The sequence below is a fragment of the Chiloscyllium punctatum genome, chromosome 18 (assembly GCF_047496795.1).
Source record: "Chiloscyllium punctatum isolate Juve2018m chromosome 18, sChiPun1.3, whole genome shotgun sequence".
Classification (NCBI taxonomy): Eukaryota; Metazoa; Chordata; class Chondrichthyes; order Orectolobiformes; family Hemiscylliidae; genus Chiloscyllium; species Chiloscyllium punctatum.
The window spans coordinates 12,360,004-12,370,532 of record NC_092756.1 but is presented as its reverse complement, the minus strand read 5'-3'; the positions used below and the strand labels follow the sequence as shown (position 1 = coordinate 12,370,532).

Below are 10,529 nucleotides of genomic sequence, written 5' to 3'. Positions count from 1 at the left end.
GAATTTCCTGGACTGGGGAGACAGGAAGGTGTTGAGGTAGGAAGAGATGAGTTGGGTCAAACAGGCGCAGGAGGAGACAGCAGGTCTTCGGAAGGAGGTAGAATCGGGCAGTGTGGGGTTCATAGACAATGAGGTTGAAGGCTGTGAATGGGAGATTCCCCAAAGGTGATGAGATTGTGATGGTCTGGGAGATTATGCCATATCCTTTCATGCATGTGCGACGAGGTGGCCGAGAGGTTAAGGCGATGGGCTGCTAATCCATTGTGTTCTGCACGCGTGGGTTCGAATCCCACTCTCGTCGCTATTTTCGGATTATCACACTGTCTTATTGGAATTGGAACTCCAATGGCTAGTTTATCTGCATCGACCAGATTATAAAACCTCAAAGAATAATTTGAGACTGATGCCTTAACTTAACGAAATGTAGACTGAAATGGGATAATGAAAAGGAAAGCGATTTTCTGTTCCAAGTCAAGTTGCTGTGAACGTTAATCTTATGAAAGAGATCCAGGGAAACCAAATAACGAGAGATGCGATGTGCATCTTTAATGCTATGGGATTCTTAATGAGTGTTTTGTCACATGAAATCTGAAGCAGGTTCGGTAGAAGTGATTCATCTTGGTGATAAGAGCACAGAGAGACACCACAAAATAATAGAGATATTTCAAAAGGTGCAGGGGGTGGGTGTAGCGGCACAGAAAACTGGCTGTAAATGCACAGTAGAGAATTGCCAATGTGGGTGCCGTGATTGGCATGGACAGACTTACACATTGATCTCGCCCTTTCCCCCTTGCTCTTGCCATTGATGAAGGTTGGATATAAGACACAGATAAACACAAGATGTGGGAAGCAAGCTCCCTCCAGTTGAACTATGGAGAAGTCAGCATGTTAACTGCAGGAAGTGAACGTAAAATGTGGATCAATAACCACAGATTAATGCAGCATAAACATCTAAAGTGTCTTTAAACGAATGTCATTAACAGACGTTTCGTTCTAATACCTAACATGGCTTTCATGGGAAACCAAGTCTCACAAACTTGATTGTGTTTTTTGAAGATGTAACAAAGAAGATTGATGAGGGCAGAGTAGAAGATGCGATCTATATGGACTTCATGGAGGACTGATTAGGAAGGTTAGATGGAATAAAGGGAGAACCAACCACTTAGATACAGAACTAGCTCAAAGTTAGACGACTGAGGGTGCCAGTAGAGCGTTGTTTTTCAGACTGGAAGCCTGTGACCAGTGGAGTCCCACAGCGATCGGTGCTGGGTCCTCTACTTTCTTATAATTTACATAAATCATTTGGATATCAGCATAAGAGGTACAGTTAGTAAGTTAGAGATGACACCAAAATTGTAGGTGTAGTGCACAACGAAGAGGGTAACCTCAGATTACAACAGGATCTGGCCAGATGGGCCAATGGGCTAAGAAATGGCAGATGGAGTTTTATTCACATAAATGTAAGGTGCTGCATTTTGGGAAAGCAAATCTTAGCAGGACTTATATAAATAAGGATAAGGGCTTGGGAATGTTGCTGAAGAAAGAGACCTTGGAGTGCAGGTTCATAGCTCCTTGAAAGTCGAGTCGCAGGTAGATCGGAAGGGAAGAAGGCCTTTGCCATGCTTTCCTTTATTGTTCAAAATATTGAGTGCAGGAGTTGGGAGGACATGCTGCGGCTGTACAGGGCATTGGTTAGGCCACTGTTGGAATATTGCATGCAATTCTGGTCTCCTGTCTGTTGGAAAGATATTGTGAAACTTGAAAGGGTTCGGAAAGGATTTCCAAGAATGTTGCCAGGGTTGGAGGATTTGAGCGTTAGGGAGAGTCTGAACAGGCTGGAGCTGTTTCCTCTGGTGCAGTGGAGGCTGAGGGCTGTCCTTATAGATGTTTACGAAATTATGAGGGGCATGGATACGATAAATGGACAAAGTATTTTCCCTGGAATCGGGGAGTCCAGACTTAGAGGGCATAGGTTTAGTGTGAGAGGGGAAAGATATAAAAGAGACCTGAGGGACAACGTTTTCACACAGACGGTGGTAGGTGTATGGAATGAGCTACCAGAGGATGTGGTGGCTGGTACAATTGCAACATTTAAGAGGCTTTGAATGGGAATATGAAGAGGAAGGGTGTGGAGGGATATGGGCCGGGTGCTGCGGGTGCGACTAGATTGGGTTGGGACATCTCGTCGGCATGGGCAGGTTGGACTGAAGTGTCTGTTTCAATGCTGTACATCTCTATGACCACATTTCAAGGTGGATGACAACAATACCAATTTTGTTTTGAAATTGAGATCTACTTCATCATTTTACACAGCGAGCAAGTTCAATTTAAATAATACAAATCACGTTCACTCACACGGAATAAAACTGTGATTTCATTAAAAACATTGTCCTTTTTAAGTAGCAGTTACTTAACATGAAAACTAAGATGTAATTTTTATTGAACTTACGTCAATTAACACCATTATCTTACTTCGGATTGACTGCAATATGCACATGCTAAATAAGGTTTAAGAAAGGAAGAATTTTAGTATGATTCGGTGGTGATGAAAAATAACATTCCGGTATCATGGGGCGGATATTCCACCAATGGCTCCAGTGGTGAAAATGGTCAGTGGGCATTAATTCTATGATGGTATAGAGGTGAGGGAGCTGTCAGGGATGGGAGCTCCCACCTCATCTGGAGCAGCGTCTGTAGACATGGCCCAGGGAGCATTGTGACATCAGACTGGGAGGTCCAACCAACACATGGAGCTGCTTTTATTAACATGGACCAGCAGGGAGCATCGGGGCATCAGACTGCGAGATCCAACCTCATTTGGAGCAGCATCTTTTGACATGGACCAGGGAGCTTTGCGAGATCAGTCTGAGAGCTCCACCCTCATCTGGAGCAGCTTTTCATGACATGGAGCAGCAGAGAGCATTGGGACATCAGACTGCGAGATCCAATCTCATTTGGAGCAGCTTCATTTGACATGGACCAGGGAGCTTTGCGAGATCAGTCTGGGAGCTCCACTCTCACCTGGAGCAGCATTTAATGACATGGAGCACCAGGGGGCATTGGGACATCAGAGTGGGAGCTCCAATCTTACTTGCAGCAGCTTCTATTGACATGGAGCAGCAAGGAGCAATGGAACGTCAGGTTGGGAGCTGCAACTCACCTGGTGCAGCTTGTATATACATGGAAGAGGAGGGAGTATTGGGATATTAGGCTGGGGGAAAGGATATTAAACCAATTTAATCTGAAGTAAAACAAGTTTCAACACCTCAGATGGTAATTGATTTATGAAGAATCTGTCGCGGGAAAAAAAAATCTTTAGATATTGAAGACAAGTCTTGCAAATATTCAACTCAGGAACACGCACTAATACAGAAAGAAATGCGAGTGATGTTTCAGGTCTTTGACTTTTCTTTTCTGACCGACTATACACTGGATTACATGACCAAAAGGACTTTTTCACTCATTTCATGTTACTTATTTCCGGCAAATGGAAGAGGTCATTGACGCAATCTAAATCTGAAAATTGTGGGAAATGCGATATTGTCATTAGGCTGGAGTTTACCTCGAATTATAGTGGAAACGCAGCAAAATAAGTTGAAGTTTCCTCGATCAACAGTGACCTCGTTGATTGGCTGATCAGATTGTGAATGGTAGTTTTATTTGAGGAGAACTTGAAGTGAATAATTGATGGTGATTATCTTTGATTTTTGTTCACCTTGGGAATGTTACTGTTATTGCTCATGTCCTTGGTAACACCACAGCTCGGCAGAGTGTAAAATCTCAGCTGTGCATCTGGCCAGTGTTTCAACCATTCATATACCTCGCTACGGATCAGATGGTTATCGGTTCGAAATTTAATTGGCGCAAGAGCGTTGTGGATATTCACAGCAAATCCAAGCTAATTTTATTTGTTACACTGAGGTGGATAATATTTGGAATTTTCATCTCTATGAACGAAAATTATTTCACTGTCTTCGATAAGATAAACATTACCAAGGACAATCAGAGTTAAAAATCCCACAGCACCAAGTTGCATCGAACAGGCGTATTTGGAAGCAACAGCTTCTTCGTCAGATGTTTGCAAATGTTGGACTCTAATCTGACTTAGCGTGATTTTCAAATTTGTCCACCCCAGTCCAACACCAACACATCCAAGTCAGGAGTACCGTCGACACCACGAACGATCGGTTAAAGTCCAGATGATCTTCCAAGATTGCGCATGTTGACACATACATCAAGTTTCTGCAGAAAAACACCCACCAGATGAAGGAACGGCTCCCTGAAAGCTCGTGCTTCCAAATAAACCTGCTGGACTATGCCCTGATGTTGTGTAATTTTTAACTTTCTCTACCCAACTCAAACACTGGCACTTCTATATCATAGAGAACAACAGTCATGTCCCAGCGCTGTCAGAGAAGACAATCCTGAAAGAGCAACGCACATTGTTCATAGGTACGTTTCATTTGCAGAAACCAACCCATTCAATCACTGCAGCTCCTGTGTATGAAAAGCACAGAAAAGAAATAGCTGAGACTCAGTTTTGACAGTATTTTGAAACTCTTTGGGAAGTGGACTCAGAGGAGAATGAAGGATGAACTGTCCGACTGCGCAGAGAGGAGGAAGGCACTTTTCCCTTCTTTAAAGGGCTGGGGTGGTGACTGATCTAAGGCAGTAAACAGATTCCTGGTAGGCCTGCTCTCTCTGCGTCAGGAACAAGAAGACCTGATTTCCTGAACAGTAATGAAACCCAGGCCACTCAGTTAAGGCACCGAATACTAACCACTAGATCACTAGGGATGAAGGCAGAAACTGTTGCACCGTTTCTTCATAACACAGTTTTGAAAATTATGTCACTGCAGATATGTTTCCCCTCAAACATGAATGAATTATCAAATGTTTACAGCACAGAAATGGGTCCCATCGTCTCCCTTCCCAGCACCTGGCCTGTAACCTTGTAAACTCTGATGTTCACGTGTTCATCTCAATGCTAATTACCCTGGAACGTTTTAATCTTGTAAGATGCAATAAATGGGATGGAAGTTTGAGATGGGGAAAATAAGTTCACACCCAGTCGGGGAACTGAAGCCCATTTTTACCCAAACACTGAAGCACACAGACACATTTCCACAAGAGTGAAACAGGCCTCGGGAGAAAACAAACAGAAAGTAAGATTTCGCCTGCTTGGCTGATATTGTCCAATTTCAGACTTCAACACCAGTGTCTGGTTACAGCAAAGAAAGGAAACATTCAGCCCCTCCCGTCCCAGTGTTCCTTGCCCATTGTTTCCCCATTACTCTGTAGTTTATACTGCCTCACCTCGTTCTTGCAACAATACTAGATCGTTGCTCACGCCCGCTATTTCCTGTCCTGCCGAACGGTTTTCCTCAAGTTCTTGGACTGAAAAACAGGAATGGGTTATTTCAAACACTTTTCTAGTTTACAAGGCCAGTGTTATCACCACTGAGCCAGCACATTGCCAGCACAGAGGTAAGGTCTCATAAATTAGAAACTTCAATGCAACAGATGATTGGTTAGCCTCAGTGTTATAAGCCAAACAACAAGACTGGAATTGAACCGAGGGCATCATGCACAGAAGGATGAGAGAATAGAATGATGAATCTCATGGTGTCCAGGGTGGTGTTAACAGAAATCTTCCCTGGTAGTATAGTGATGAGGATTCAATGCTTTCACTGTCATGGCTTGTCAAATGTTAACATTTACAGTAATCGATGTGAAATACTGCCTGATCTTTCGAAGCAGAATGATGTTGTGCAGCAGTCAGAACCGCTTCCCTGTATGTTACAGTTCCGCATCAGCAACGTCAGCTGCAAATGCCTCACGTTCAATCAGTTTAAATCAAGAACGGTGGGGGCGTCACGAAAATGAAAGGGGAATGGTGGTTTGTGAGAGTTAACTGCATGCCTCGTGGAGCCAGGTTCAAGGTCGATACTAAATATCGGTTTTCCTGTTTATCTTGGTATACTGACCACTCCATATCAATTACTCATATTATCTGCCATTTGTGTTGTTCTTTGTTCATTGCACCTCGGTTCAGTGTTCCGGGGGCCACGCTTTTTTAATTTGGCACGTTTTACTCAGGTCGGTTTTGCAGTTTCATATTAAGGCCAACAATTTTAGGAACAGAAAGACACCATTCAGACCATTAAGTCTGCTCTGCTATTGAATGGTTTCATTTCTGATCTGATAACCTTGAACTGCACTTTCTTGCCTTTCCCCATAACGCTTGATGTCTTTGCAGTTTGAAGATCTGCCGATCTCAGCCTCATTACACCTAATGACACTTCCTCAACAGCCTTCTGCTACAAGAAAGTCCACTGATCCAGAACTGTTAGAGAATTAATGCTTCTTCATCACTGTTTTAATTGTGAGATCCGTATTCTAATACGAAGTTATAAATCATACAACACCAGGTCATTGCCCAACAGGTTTAATTGGAAGCGTTAGCTTTTGGAGGGCTGCTCCTCTATCAGGTGTTCGTGGAGTACAAGAGTTATAAGATACAGAACTTATCGCAAAAGTTTACAGTGTGATGTAATTGAAATTATGCATTGAAAAATATCTTGATTGTTTGTTAAATCTTCTATCTGTTAGAATGACCATATTAGCTTCACTTCTTTCTTTTGTAATTTGCAAAACGTTTTTGAAAGTCACATTCTCAGGTGAACTTTAACAATTAGTGTCAGCCCCGATAATATTTTGAAGGTGTTCGCCCCTGTGTGCTGTGTCCGTGCCATAATGTTTAGGCTGACGCTAATCTCGGCGCAGTGGTTAGCACTGCTGCCTCACAGCGCCAGAGACCCAGGTTTAATTCCCGCCAAAGGCGACTGACTGTGTGGAGTTTGTGAATACTCCCAGTGTCTGTGTGGGTGTGCTCCGGTTTGCCCCCACATTCCAAAAATGTGCAGGTTAGGTGAAGTGGCCGTATTAAATTGCCCGTAGTGTGACGTGTAGGGGAATGGATCTGCGTGGGTTGCACTTCGGCGGGTTGGTGTGGAGCTGTTGAACCGAAGGGCCTGTTTCCACTCTGCAAGTAATCTAATCTAAAAAAAAATACCACGCTGCAGGCAAGGATGTTTTGAGGCATGGTACATTGGTGAAACCGAGCAAAGGGTACAGCAACAGATGAATGGAACTGCACATCAATCACAGACATTTGTGTCCCTTCGCAGCTGGAGAGCACTTCCGTGGTCCAGGACATTCAACCTCAGACCTTCAGGTGACAATCCTCCAAGGCAGACTTCGACACAGGCAGCAGCTAAATGTGCCCGAGCAGAGGCTGATAGCAAATTTCGGAACCAATGGGGGTGGCCTCAATTGCGACCTTGGCTTCATGTCACAGTACAGGTGATCCCAATGCCCTATCTACACACAGCGACCCGCCTACACACACACACAAACACGCACACACACACACAAACACACGCATATATACGTTTGTGGGGTGAATTTGTACTTGCAAAATTACATTGCACTTTGATCAAAAAGTGCATGAATCCATGTTAGTCTCTGTTAACTCGGTTTATAAAATTAGAATCAGTCTGAACATTATGGAACAGACAACAGCACACGGGGGCTGACAGCTATTCTTAAATCTCACCTGAGAATGTAACTTTAAAATAAAAAGTTTTGGATTTTATAAATGAAAGAAGTGAAGCTAACATGGTTATTCTGACAGATGGGAAACTTAGCAAACAATGAAGGTATTTTTCAACGTACACTTTCAGTTGCATCACACTTTAAACTTGCGCTTTAAATTCTGTGTCTTACAACTGTGTACTCCACAACCACCTGATGAATGAGCAGCAATCTGAAAGCTAGTATTTCCAGTTTAACCTGCTGGACTATAACCTGGTGTTCTGTGATTTTCAAATTTGCATACCCTAGTCCCAAACCTGCATCTACAAGTCATTCAATCCAAGGCATTCTGGTCACAGAACCAACCTTTGTGCATTCAACTTATTAAATCCTTAAAAAAACCCTAAATGTTTCAGTAAGCATTATTTTTGTCGTACTGAGTCTGAGCAGGCAAAGGCAACTGCTTTCAACGTTTATTTCCATTTGAATTCATCTCCGATATGAAATTCTCACTGACTCTGACAGCACTGATATCTTTGCTATTTTTTAATGTCAGGAATTCATGTTCAATTTACGACTTTCATAAGGAACAACAAATATTTTTCTCTGACTGGAAATCAACGTTGGGAAATAGCAGTGAGAGAGCTGAATTTTCACACTTTCGCACCAAGGAAGACATATGCAAGGTTTGCAAATTTTATCGGTGACCTTGTTTTTGACTTAGTGGTTCAGTTGAAAAATGACAGTAATTGTGTTTTTAAAAGCATGGCGAATGGCCCTTCAGCCTACTGCATCATTATCAGTCATCAAACATCTCGTTTGTAAACACAGTTTCCAGCACGTGACTCGTCGTCTCGTGTGTTCTAACATTTCAAGTCTTCAGTTAAATTGTTATTCAATTTCTTAAGTGCTTAAGTGGAACAAAAACTCCTCTGTGAACTAACAGTTCTGAGAGTGAAACTCTTTCTCAGAGCCGTTTGCCAGTTTTCCTCAAGATGCTGTGGAAAATCTTTCTGTACTCACATTGGAATTGGTTTACCCTGTTTCTTCTTCAGCTTCCTTCTACTTTCTATTAAATGGTTTAGATTCCAATACAGACACACGGTGCAGGTTGCAGAAGTCACGTGTTTGTACTTTCACTGACACTGTCTCAGCAGGCGCTGCAGTCCTTCCCCATGCTGATTCAGACAGCACTGTCCTTCCTGTGGCATGTCCCATGGAAAATGGAAGGACAGGCATTAATAACCCGCATTTGAGAAATTAGCGACAGTTTTAAAACATTTGCACTGCCCCAGCGAGGAATTGAGCTCCTATCTCCCGCATAACATGCGGTGACACTAACCACTATACTACCGAGGACAACAGTTTCAAAGGAGACCCCTCAGCCCGTTGTGACTCAATTTGTCAAAAACAACTGCTTAACAACTCGAATCGTTTAGCCCATAGCTTTGTACTATTGGCAGAACATATTCACATCTGAATATTCCTTCAGATTCTCAGGGTTCCTGCCTCTCTGACCCTTACAGACAGAGTGTTGCAAATTCCAACACACGCCGACCTATAACGCTTTTCCGCACATCTGCTTAAACCTTTCTGTCTTTCTCATTCAATTTCTGCCCACCCCCCGTGATCGATCTCTCCGTCGATGGGAAACGTTACTTTCAGTCTACCTTAACCATACCCCTCATTATTTTGTACATCTGAACCATGCCTTCTCACAAATGCCTCTGCACCGTGAAAAACATCCCCAGTTTGTCCTGTCTCTCTTCATGACCAAATCTCTTCAGCCTAGACACTATCCAAGTGAATCTCTCCTGCACCTTTCCCAGTGTGATCACATCCCTGGACTCCTGTCAACTGCAGACAATTGTCTAGGTAGAGTCAAATGAACTTTTTTTTACATTCTGCATCAGCATGCGGTGTTGATCTGCAGCATATATTGCCGAGCAGTCTGGAGTCACATGGAGGCCAGAGAAGTTCAGGACGGCAGATTCCTTCCCTCAAGGCATTTCGTGAAACAGATGGGCTTTTCAGACAACGGGTTTAGCGGTTCCTCAATTGAAGATTAATATTGCATTTCTATTCTACCACCGGCGTGGTGTGGTGAGAATCGAACCGGTCTCACCAGAATGTGACCTGGCCTTTTGTGTTAAAATCCAGCAATAATGCCAGTAGGCTATTGCAGAAAGCCGTCATGGGTGACCTTTTCCAATAGAGTCTGTTTTCTCCAATTGTTCTCTGTGTCCATTTATTGAGCCTCACGCTTCAATAATCTCTGGTCCATGTCAGTAAAAGCTGCTCAAAGAGAATTGATCTCACAGCCACGATATCCAAACGGATCGAATGATTTGAAAGTGCCAATGAAGAGACTGGGGCATGGTCGCCCAGCAACAGTAAGTGCAATGGCATAGACTGGACGGTATCAACGTGAAAGTTTATGTTAGATTGTGCAATGCCTTAGTCAAATGGGACGAGGGACGGAAAAAAGAGTGAGGGCGAGTGGGAGGGAGGGCCATCTTCGAGAACTTTTGGGTTTAAATCCTGATGCATGAAACGCTGAAATATCAGAGAACGAAATTCGATGGAAAACAAATCATCACCTCGGAGAACATTATCATGGAAAAACGAGTTATTTCTTACCGTGTTTCATCAAAAGTAAAACTTTGAGAGAACTGACCGCTATGATGTGGATTCGATACGAAGTCGCAGCAATCCCAACGCAGAAAGCGAAATACGAAATGGTTGCAGCACTCCACAGACCACACTTCCAAACTGCAGCCACTATGGTAGCAGAGGAAATGTCAGGAAGAATACACAATATCAGGACTAAATGAGAGGCATGTGGGAACTGAGAATGGGCTGAATCTTTAACTTTAACGTCCCCAGAGTCTGGGGAGATTCCATGAATAAGAGGACTGGAGAATGGGATTAAT

At 43.2% G+C, this 10,529-nt stretch overlaps 1 non-coding gene across 1 annotated transcript; it reads left to right on the top strand.

Moving 5' to 3' along the window:
• The first annotated feature begins 219 nt into the window (after positions 1 to 219).
• trnas-gcu (transfer RNA serine (anticodon GCU)) lies at positions 220 to 301 on the top strand. The gene has a single exon. It is a non-coding gene; the product is annotated as a tRNA-Ser (tRNA).
• The last annotated feature ends 10,228 nt before the right edge of the window (positions 302 to 10,529 follow it).